This window comes from Quercus suber, unplaced genomic scaffold (genome assembly GCF_002906115.3).
Source record: "Quercus suber isolate HL8 unplaced genomic scaffold, Cork oak 2.0 scaffold_296, whole genome shotgun sequence".
Taxonomy (NCBI): domain Eukaryota; kingdom Viridiplantae; phylum Streptophyta; class Magnoliopsida; order Fagales; family Fagaceae; genus Quercus; species Quercus suber.
This window is the reverse complement of record NW_027069752.1, coordinates 572,221-582,143: the sequence shown is the minus strand read 5'-3', so window position 1 is coordinate 582,143 and position 9,923 is coordinate 572,221.

The following is a 9,923-nucleotide window of genomic DNA, read 5'->3' as shown; positions in this document are numbered from 1 at the left end:
CACACACACACACACACACACACACACACACACACACACACACACACACACACACACACACACACGTGTGTGTGTTTGTATTATTTATATAAGTATAAATTTATTTATTTTTATATTTATCAACATAAAATTTAAAATCTACATATTTTATAAGCCTAAATATTAGTTGTAGTACATTAACAAATGTATTAGCTTAAATAACATGTTTTTTAAAACAAAAATCAAAATTTTGACATTTAAATTTTTTTTATTGTATTGGCCAAAACACCTAAAATATCAAATATGCCTAGTACAACCGGTACAACCTTTTACGGTATATTTTAGAGGTGTATTGATATTGGTTTTGTGGCTGATACAATATATTTCTCTAATACGGCTGATATCAATATGATATTGATTTCAGTGAGTGATTTATAAAGACTATATATATATATATATATTATTTAAACAAATTATATGACTTGTTAACAAAGTCATGTGACTAAGATTACATATAAATGGTTGCTTAACTACCTTAGAGTTTTTAACAGGATATCTAGGATCTACATTTCAGATAAGTCAAGAATCTTCAAATTGTTACTTAGCACCGGGAAAAAAAAAAATTGTCTTATAAAATATAGAAACATTTTAAATTCACTTATCGACTGTTTTTGAAACAAGGAATAGGTTTTTTGGTTTTTCCCATTCCAAAGTGATCCCTACTAGTACAATTATCATAAGAAGTAACAATTATAAATTGTATATGCATAGCCATTATAATTATTCAATTCAATTAATGAGGAAAAAAAAAAAAAAACAACTTTAAAGGAATACTGTAGAATAAAAGTTGATATAAAATGTGTCTTTCTTTTTCCCTTAAATTTAAAACAAAATACGAATCTTGAACACACACAGTCAATCACATCCTTTACAAAACCCATAAGTTCACAACGTCCGACATTCACATCAAAATCGTAATTGCCGTTGTTAGTCAATATAAAATGCAAGTCCTCTTACTTAGTTGTAGCTAACTCATACGTGTTACAATTAGATTGAAAAATAATGTTGGAGCAAGGTAGGTGTTGTTGAAAGATTGAAAGTAAATAACATTGTTTTTTTTCCTTTTTTTGAGGTTGGTAGGTTTCTTGCATCTATTGCTTAGTTCATCTTGGCACTTTATTAGACTTGCTATTCACATGTAAAAGGAAGGATTTAATAAAAGAGAGAGCTAGCTACTTTTTTAAATTTTTTTACTTTGTTTTACTTTTCTTTTTTTTTTTTTTTTTTTGGATTGACACCCACTTTTAAAAATTAACACCCTCGCTGGATCTCTTTTCCTCCCTTTCACTTTATCTCACTCTCACCCCCTCCTCTAGAAAAATTCAAATGACATAAATTGAAACTAGTTAATATTTCTTGCTACAATTTCTTCACATTCTCCACTATTCAAGGGAAAAAATTTTCATGGACTCCACTTTTCGTATTATTCTTCCTTTTAGTTATGGGCCTACTCCGATGCAAACTGGGCTTGTCATCCTATTGACCATTGTTGAACAACTAGCTACTATTTATTGCTTGCTCCGCCCTCATTTGATGGCTTAGTGAAAAACAATCTATTGTAGACTATTCCAGAGTTGAGTACCGAGCTCTTACTGATACTACTTTTGAGATTTTGTGGCTTTGCTGGCTCTTTGGGGACATGACTCCCCAGACCTCGACTACTCTTATCCACTACAATAATCAAAATGCTATTCATATTGCTCATAATGATGTTTTCCACAATTGCACATATTAAACACATAAAGATTGAATGTCACTTCATCCATTATCATCTTCAGTAGAGTAGCCTTCATTTGCACTCTGTTTCCTCTAAAAACCAATTTATTAGCATTTTCACTAGGACTTATTTGCCCGGCCGTTTTCATGATCACATCTTCAAACTCAAGCTGTCTCCGTCCTCACCACCTCAAGTTTGAGATGAATGTTAATATATTAGCCCTGTTTAAATCTTTAAGACATTAATTATCCTTTATCTTAGCCTAATCAAGGGCTACACATAGGTCAACTAAAATCAAGGAACCTGAATTGTCCCTGACCATACTTAAGGGCTCCCCGTAGGTCAAATACGATGTGTATATATTCACATTTGTACAACACTCTTGATATACGTGAATACAGAGATTATTCAAAACTTTTCCACTAGTTCTTTCTTTGTCCTCTGTATTCAACTATAGGAATGGAATTCAGTGTTTTTAGTTTACTTGTAGGTCAACACGTACTTTATCAGGGCTAATACAAGATTTAGAACAAACAAACCACAATTGAATTTAGGAAGATCCACTTAAATGCTAGAGTTCCACCACCACAGCCAGCTTTTCTGACTGTGTACCAAAATGGCATTCACTCCGGGACTATATTCTAATCTATCAAGCCTGGGTTGCTGAAATAATTACAGCCACAAAGAAAATTGCCAAACCAAATAGACCAAACTGATCCCATGGGCTGCACTTTTTAGACTGCTTGAAGGTGTAGAGTTGTGTGAGGAAGTGCCTGATAGAGAAAACAAATTATAAAATTAAATTAAGAAAAAGAAAAAAAAAAAAAGAGGTTAAGATCTAATTTCAACATTTTAGTTACACAACTTGTATTCAAACACCGGGTATAATTTATTTTTTATTTATTTTTTAAATAGAACATGTAACTATAACTAAGATTAAAAGCAATTTAAAAGATTAAAACATTTCTACTAGTTACCACCGCACACCCTTGGTGCGGTAGTTACTTTACAAGTATAAATACTTGTGAGGTGAGTGTGGAGGGTAAGGGCCAGCGTTCAAATATCTAGGAGGGAGCTTCACACACATATACACTTAGATTAGGATAGAGTAGAAATTTTATTTTTGTAAAAAAAAAAAAAAAAAAAACATTTCTACTAATTATAACCATATATCTGCTGTAAACCTTTTACTTATAATTATTCAAAATGCTTGAGGGTGAATGGATATGTTAAATGAAGAGAATCTAGTTGCCTCTTAAAAAATGTGTCACTTGACAAAATCTTAAATTATAAATTATAGCTGAGGTTCATGCTAATATATAGGGTAAAACTTAAAACCAGTACCTTCAATGTACTAAACCCGTTGCGATGATAACATGTGATAAAAAATAGATACATGTCACCATCACAATGAGTCCAACTTTACTAATAAAATAATTGGACAAAAATAATGTTCATGTATACTGCAATTAGTAGAGTATGAAGTGGAACTCGAAATACGGGAATAAAGATTTTCATTCCCACATCACTAAGTACTGAGTAATTTTCCCACCGAAAAAAAAATGGTCATTTAGTGGAGACAGAGACAGAGTAGGAAATAAGAATAACTTCCAAAACAAATATTTAAATTCCGAATAAAGCTACGGCCACAATGTTTTCATAACATAGTCTAAGTAACAAACTTTTAAGAGTTACGGCTTATGCGGCTATGCCAGCCTGAGGCTTGTGAAATTGTTTTATAAGAGAGACTACATCTTAAAACCTACATAGAGAGTTGCAGTTTCCATCCATTATTCAATGCTTTTTACATAGTACTGCATATAGAAACCCTCCCTTGTTTGTGTTCTCATTAAAATTAACATCATGGCTTCCAACAAACAGCATATTTTAACATTGCTTGTTTTGTTCTCTTCGTGGTTTTTAGTGGGTTCTCTCAAATAACTTCCGACATTTTGGGCCGGCAGCTTCAGGGGGTGTTGAATCATTACCATGCTTGCAGAACCTCTCTCCTTGTCAACCATACTTGAAGGGCCCTATATTGCACCGGCAATATGCTGTGAGCAATTGAAGGAGACAATCACCCATGATCTCAAGTGCCTCTGCGGCATATTAGCCCATACCGACGTCTTGAAGAGTTTCAACATTACCCAGGTGGAGCTCATGAAGCTTCGTAAGGACTGTGCTATTAATCTTACGCAGTCAGTATGCAAAGGTTTTTCAGATCTTCTTCTCTCTTTTTTTGTTTTTGTTTTTAGTTCTGCTTAATTAGAATTCAGTTTTATATGGTTATATGGTGGTATTAGTTTTTATTTCCTGGGCTAGAGTGGCTTGCATTTGAATTATTGATGTGCTTTGTGGGTTTTTATTTTTATATTTTATACATCAATAGTTGGTGTGAAAATTTTGAACTTTGAATGTCTTTGTTAGAAATATTAAAATGTATCAATTGAATTACAAGATTTTTAACTGCTTGATTATGACATATAAATTGATTTGTTTTTATTTGAATATTTAGTTTTGATATCATTTAATTTTTTTGGTTGATTTTTTTAATAAGATGATTGTGCGTTTAATCATGTATATACACTGTGTCATCAAATGCTTGCCTGCTATTATTTGTCGTCATCATCACCATAATTTTCTAATATTTTAAAGTTTTTGGTGTCACAAAATCCAAAAGATTTGTTCCAAATTTTACCATTGAACATGAATTTGAAAAGTAATGATGTAACTCATTAAACTATGGATCTGAACTGGTCAGTATCAATTACTTATGGGTCTCAACTTATGGATCTGAATCTTTTGTTAGAAATTTTGAATTGGTTTCATAGAGGTTCAATTTTTTATGGCCATAATTTGCCATAATGACAAATCTTTCATGTATCATGAATAGACAATTTTTTTTTTTTAAGATTTACTGCATCCCTAAACTTTCTGTGTCTTTAAATTTATTGTTTTTACAGTCTCTTATAAAGCTATTATGTTTTTCTTTTACTTTCTCTCTTTTAGCCTAAATTTAGGATGAAAGCTATCAAATTCTAGGCTTGATTGATTGATGTCATTCGTAAAAGTTTTTAATGGAATTTTAATGTTTGATCTTCTCCCAGTTGAGATTTAGTTAATCAAGTATCGGATTCCTATTTCACTTATTTATTTTATGAACTGCATGTGATGTCTAACACTAGATAGTCAAATATTGAGATTGGCACAAAACGATCATCCTTAATTTTCTCTTATTTTGCATGATTTTTTAAGGAGTAATTAGTTGTAGATCCACGCCATGTATGAAAAATATAATTATTTTGCAATATGGTATAACGTATAATTTATTTTCTAAAATTTATTGAAGATAATTTCTTCTTCTTAACAATTGAACTATTTTAAAAACTTTTTCCATTTCTTTATGTCTACAAATAGACCATTCTATTATTTGGAATTTTTTATTTTTTTTTTTTAGAAAATTGGGTGTGTTTGATTGATTCTTTTTGGAAGTAATCTATATTCTTCAAATATTTGGTATAGTGTTTTTTTTTTTTTTAAACAAAACTTTTTTATGTTTCAAATTAATGATTTAGATTTCTCATTCTCTTATTATTATAAAAAATATAAAAAATAAAAATCTTCTCATTCTCTTAAGGAGATTATCATAATAATCAAATCTTATCACATATTTAGAATTTATATTACTCAAATAATTGAAAGGAACATTCAAATAAATAGATATCTAGATAGTATTTTGATATAAACTCAAATTCTCACTTCTAAAATATCTAAAAATTAACTCAAAAATGTATAGTTATAAACACCAAATAATCCAAGTGATGAATGTAATAAAATAGAATTATATATTATATAATGTCATAGGATAACATTTATCAACTAAAGGGAAGAAAATCAAAAAAGATACCAAATTAAAACACAACCAAATCTCATCATACCAAAGAAGAGTTCAACACAAAAATTCATCAACCTAAGACAAAGATGCAATAAAGAATTAAAAATCTACCAAAAGTAGAGAGAGAGAGAGAGAGAGAGAGAGAGTATTTACCTTTTTTTGGGCAAAATATGGACTAAATGGAAAAGAAAATAGCAATTTTTATAGTAAATAAAATGGTGAGAAGAATAGTCAAAATAAATGAAGGATGATGGAAGGAGGAATTGTTATGTTACATTAATATAGAGTAATAGGGAAATAAAAAGATAAAAGTGATAGGAAAATGTTGGAGGAAGTGTAATTGTAAGATGAGAGAAAGTGTCGAAAATAAGTGATTGATTAGGCTGCTGATGTGGCACAACAAAAGTGAATTTATTTTATTTTTACTACAGTCTATTCTATAAGATATTGCGAATTTGAATGCACATGCCTTTTTTACTCTTGATCCTAGATCTCAGGTTTCTGTTTTTCTTTTTTGATATATTCTACATTCCATTAGGGATTAAAATGCAAAGCTTTTTGATAAAAACTTATTTGTGGAATGTTGTTTTAAGTAGAGCTGTATATAGTTGGGAGATGGCAAATTTTAACCTTGTAAATATAGAAAGTAAGACTTTAAAAACTTGTACATAGCTAACATCTTTTTTTTTTTTTGAGAGATACATAGCTAACATCTTTGTAACTCAATTGGTTGGAACTTCCTAGTAACACATCCAAGGTCCAAACTTTCCATCCCCTTTGTAATTATTAAATTATAATATATATATATATATATATTGTAAATAACTAAAAAGTAAAAAGTAAAAAGAAAGAACTGTTACCAAATTATTTTTCTCTCAAATCCTTGTTGTCCATGTCCTTTAGCTGATCAACCTGTGTGAAAAACCGTGATAGAATTTATAGGTTTCAGTGGGCTTTTCAATGATAGGCTTCTCCAAATGCTGTTTACGGTTATATTGATAGCATTTCCTTTCCCAACTTTCTTCACTATTCAAATTTGCTTACTGCTTTTTCATCAATTGGTGAGTGAACTGGTTAAAAAGGCTAATTCATAGATGAATAGTTTGGGCAATCGGGAAAGGTCCAAAAGGGTTAACATGGGATCAATGTAATTAGACTATAATGTTGAAGATGACTTCATCGAAGGCCTAAATTGTACATCAATTCTTTTTAGATTATCTGGTAAGTTTTTTTGCTAATATTATAAGCATGTTATGGTTGTTTCATCCGACACTTTTTTTTTTTTGCTCTTTCTCTTTTATTACAGTTGCACCCCGCCTGGATCTTCCACCAATGGTAAGTCCCCAGATTTTCTTTGTTACTAGTTGGATGCCAGTGAAGTACATATTTTTTGGACCCATCTCCTTTGCTTTCAAGTACAAATAATTGTGAATTTCTGCGATGATCAACCTAGGTCCTTTTTTCTTTTTCTTTTTTTTAAGAATATTAAGTATTTTTAACATACACATGGGAAGAGGGAAGAATGTCATAGGAAATTTGAAATTTGGGGCCTAAGAACTCACAAATTGAATTGATGCTCTCACTTTAACCTAAGAGTTTTCCTCTTTTTCTTTTTGTATTTAATTACTTTAATATATCAACCTTTAATGTCTGATATATGGTTATAATTAGTAGAAANTTTGTCATTTCTTATTCACACCCTCATATTATAAATTTGTCATTATCACTTCCATTCTTTACATACTTTACCCTCTCTCTCTCTCTTTCTCTCTCTCTCTCTCTCTCTCTCTCTCTCTCAATTTTTGGTGGATTTTTTTATTTTTCTTGCATCTCTGCTTTAGGTTATAAATTGTTATGTTCTTTACTACTTTATATTAAGCTGATGTGATTTAAGTTTTTTTCTCTCTTTAATTGTTAATTTTATTACATGCATTTTTCTTTAAATTCTTAGTTTGAGTTGCTTTGAATTCATCTATTTAGCTATTCTATATATGTTATTTTTGTACAACATGACATTTGTTCTATGAAATTCCTTTTAGACTCTATACGTTATCGTTTTATGTGATTTTTTTTTCCTCTCCTCATGTGTAGTGATTGACTTCTAACAAAAAATATTCTATTTATATATTTATAAATCTATTTCTTCTTGAACGGTTTTAGACCCCTTAAACAACCAGATTGCATAGCCTAGATTAATTAGCCAAGTTGTTACTTAGTCAAATTAAGCAATTCTAGGTTAAAACAATCCAAACAATCATATCAAGAATATAATGCAGCGGAAAATAAATAACACAAGATATGATCACCCAGGAAACCACACAGTAAAAACCTGGGGAGGATTTGACCCACCGATCCTCAAGGCTAACCTGAATTCACTATGAAAGAATTGAAGTTCGTACAAAAGGACTACAAGCTCCCGCTCGACTTTCTAATGCTACCCACCAGTAGAACTTCCTGACACGACCACGCGCAGGCTCCGAATCCACGGACTACTTCTTTCTTGAATTCTTCAATCAGCTACAAGCTCCCCGCTTGCTTTTCTTTTAAGTTCCAATGGTTGCAACAGTAATGATCTTCAAGATGTTGAAATCATCTCCACCATGAAAACCCTAAGTTTTGTGTAAAGGAAAGCTCCTCAAAGATCTCACACGAGATTCACACAAAACAGCAATGTATGAGCAACAATACAATATGGACAACCTTCAAAAACGTGGCTAGGGTTTTGTTTATATACCTAGGGTAAAAACATAAAACCTAAACGTTTAATGAAGTAGGGCTGAGTTAGAAATTCTGCAGAAAATTCAACCTGTGCGATTTTCAATCGATCGAGTCTATTCTTCGATCGATCGAGCCAGGCCGAAAGTCCCAAGTACTTCTGCAGCCACTCGATTCCAACTTTACAATATTAAACCAACTTTGAGCAAGTCTAAATAAGACTAAATACAATGTTTTGATCATGGTTTGCCAACATTACAAATTAGAGTTCTAAATACATAAAATCCTAAGACCTTAGAACCTAAAAAAAAAAAAAAAAAAAAAGGAAGATGAAGAGTGATGATATTAAGGTAAAGGGTAGTTCAGAGATGAAAAGGTAAGGTAGAGGGTAGTGGGAAGATGAAAAGGTAAGAGATAGAGAAATGTTGGAGAAAATGTAATTAATTAAAAAATGAGTAAATGTTAAAAAAATTATAGGAAAATTAGAAAGAAAAATGATAATGACATGGACGCTGATGTGGCTTGAAAGCTCGAAAATGTATTGAAAACACAAGCTGTTTAGACCCCTAAATTAAAGTTACAGCTTGATTGATTTTACATTAACTAAATACAAAGTGGGGAATAGTGTAAAAGAAAGCAGATAAACAAATAAGCTACTCTAATCCATAATCAAAGCAACACAGCAGTAAAATGGAATGTAAAAGAGTACGGAAGAAAGATGCAAACACAAGATAACACACCGATGTGTTATCGAAGAGGAAACCGAAGAACTCGGCGAAAAAACTCTCCGCCACCCTCCAAGCAGTAATCGATCCACTAGACAATTAGTTGGGATACATGGGTTAGCAAGAAACCCTCCAAGCCTAATCTACCCGATGTATCTAAGCCTTCCAAGCTCCTACTCCAACAAGACTTCTCGGAACCGTGTCTTGTCTAGCTCTCCAGATCCCGCAACAAGCTCCATGTTGCATCTGCCATCCTTGGCTTCTTCCAATGATTTCCAGTAGCATCAAAACCTCACTTAACACTCTGAAAGGGTGTGAAAGTGTTTGGCCTATCAACCTCTCAATGGTATGGAAATGGAGAGGTAGGAGTTGAGGAAAAACCACAAGAAATTTTGTAGAAGATTATGGGTATAACATAGGAATGGCAATTTCTACTCGACCCGCGGGTACCTGGCCTGGCCCAACCCCAATGGGCCGAGTTTTACCCGAACCGATAAGAAATAAGGTCGGGTTTGGGTTTTTAAAAAAAAAAACCCGAACTCGGACCAAAACCCGACCGGTTATATATAAAAATAATTACTAGAATACCCTTACTATATATTGTTATAAACCCTAAAATTTCTATTCTCTCATTTCATTTCAGCTCACACAGCCGCCTCTCTCATCTCTATTCTCTTCAGCTCACACATCTCTCATCTCTATTCTCTCACTCACATAATCTCACTCACTCATAAATCTGAAATCACAATCTCACTGTCGGTCCAACTCTTGCTGCAGCCACAGCCTCACCGCCGACCTCACTGTCTCACCACCGCCCCCCTTAATCGCTCTC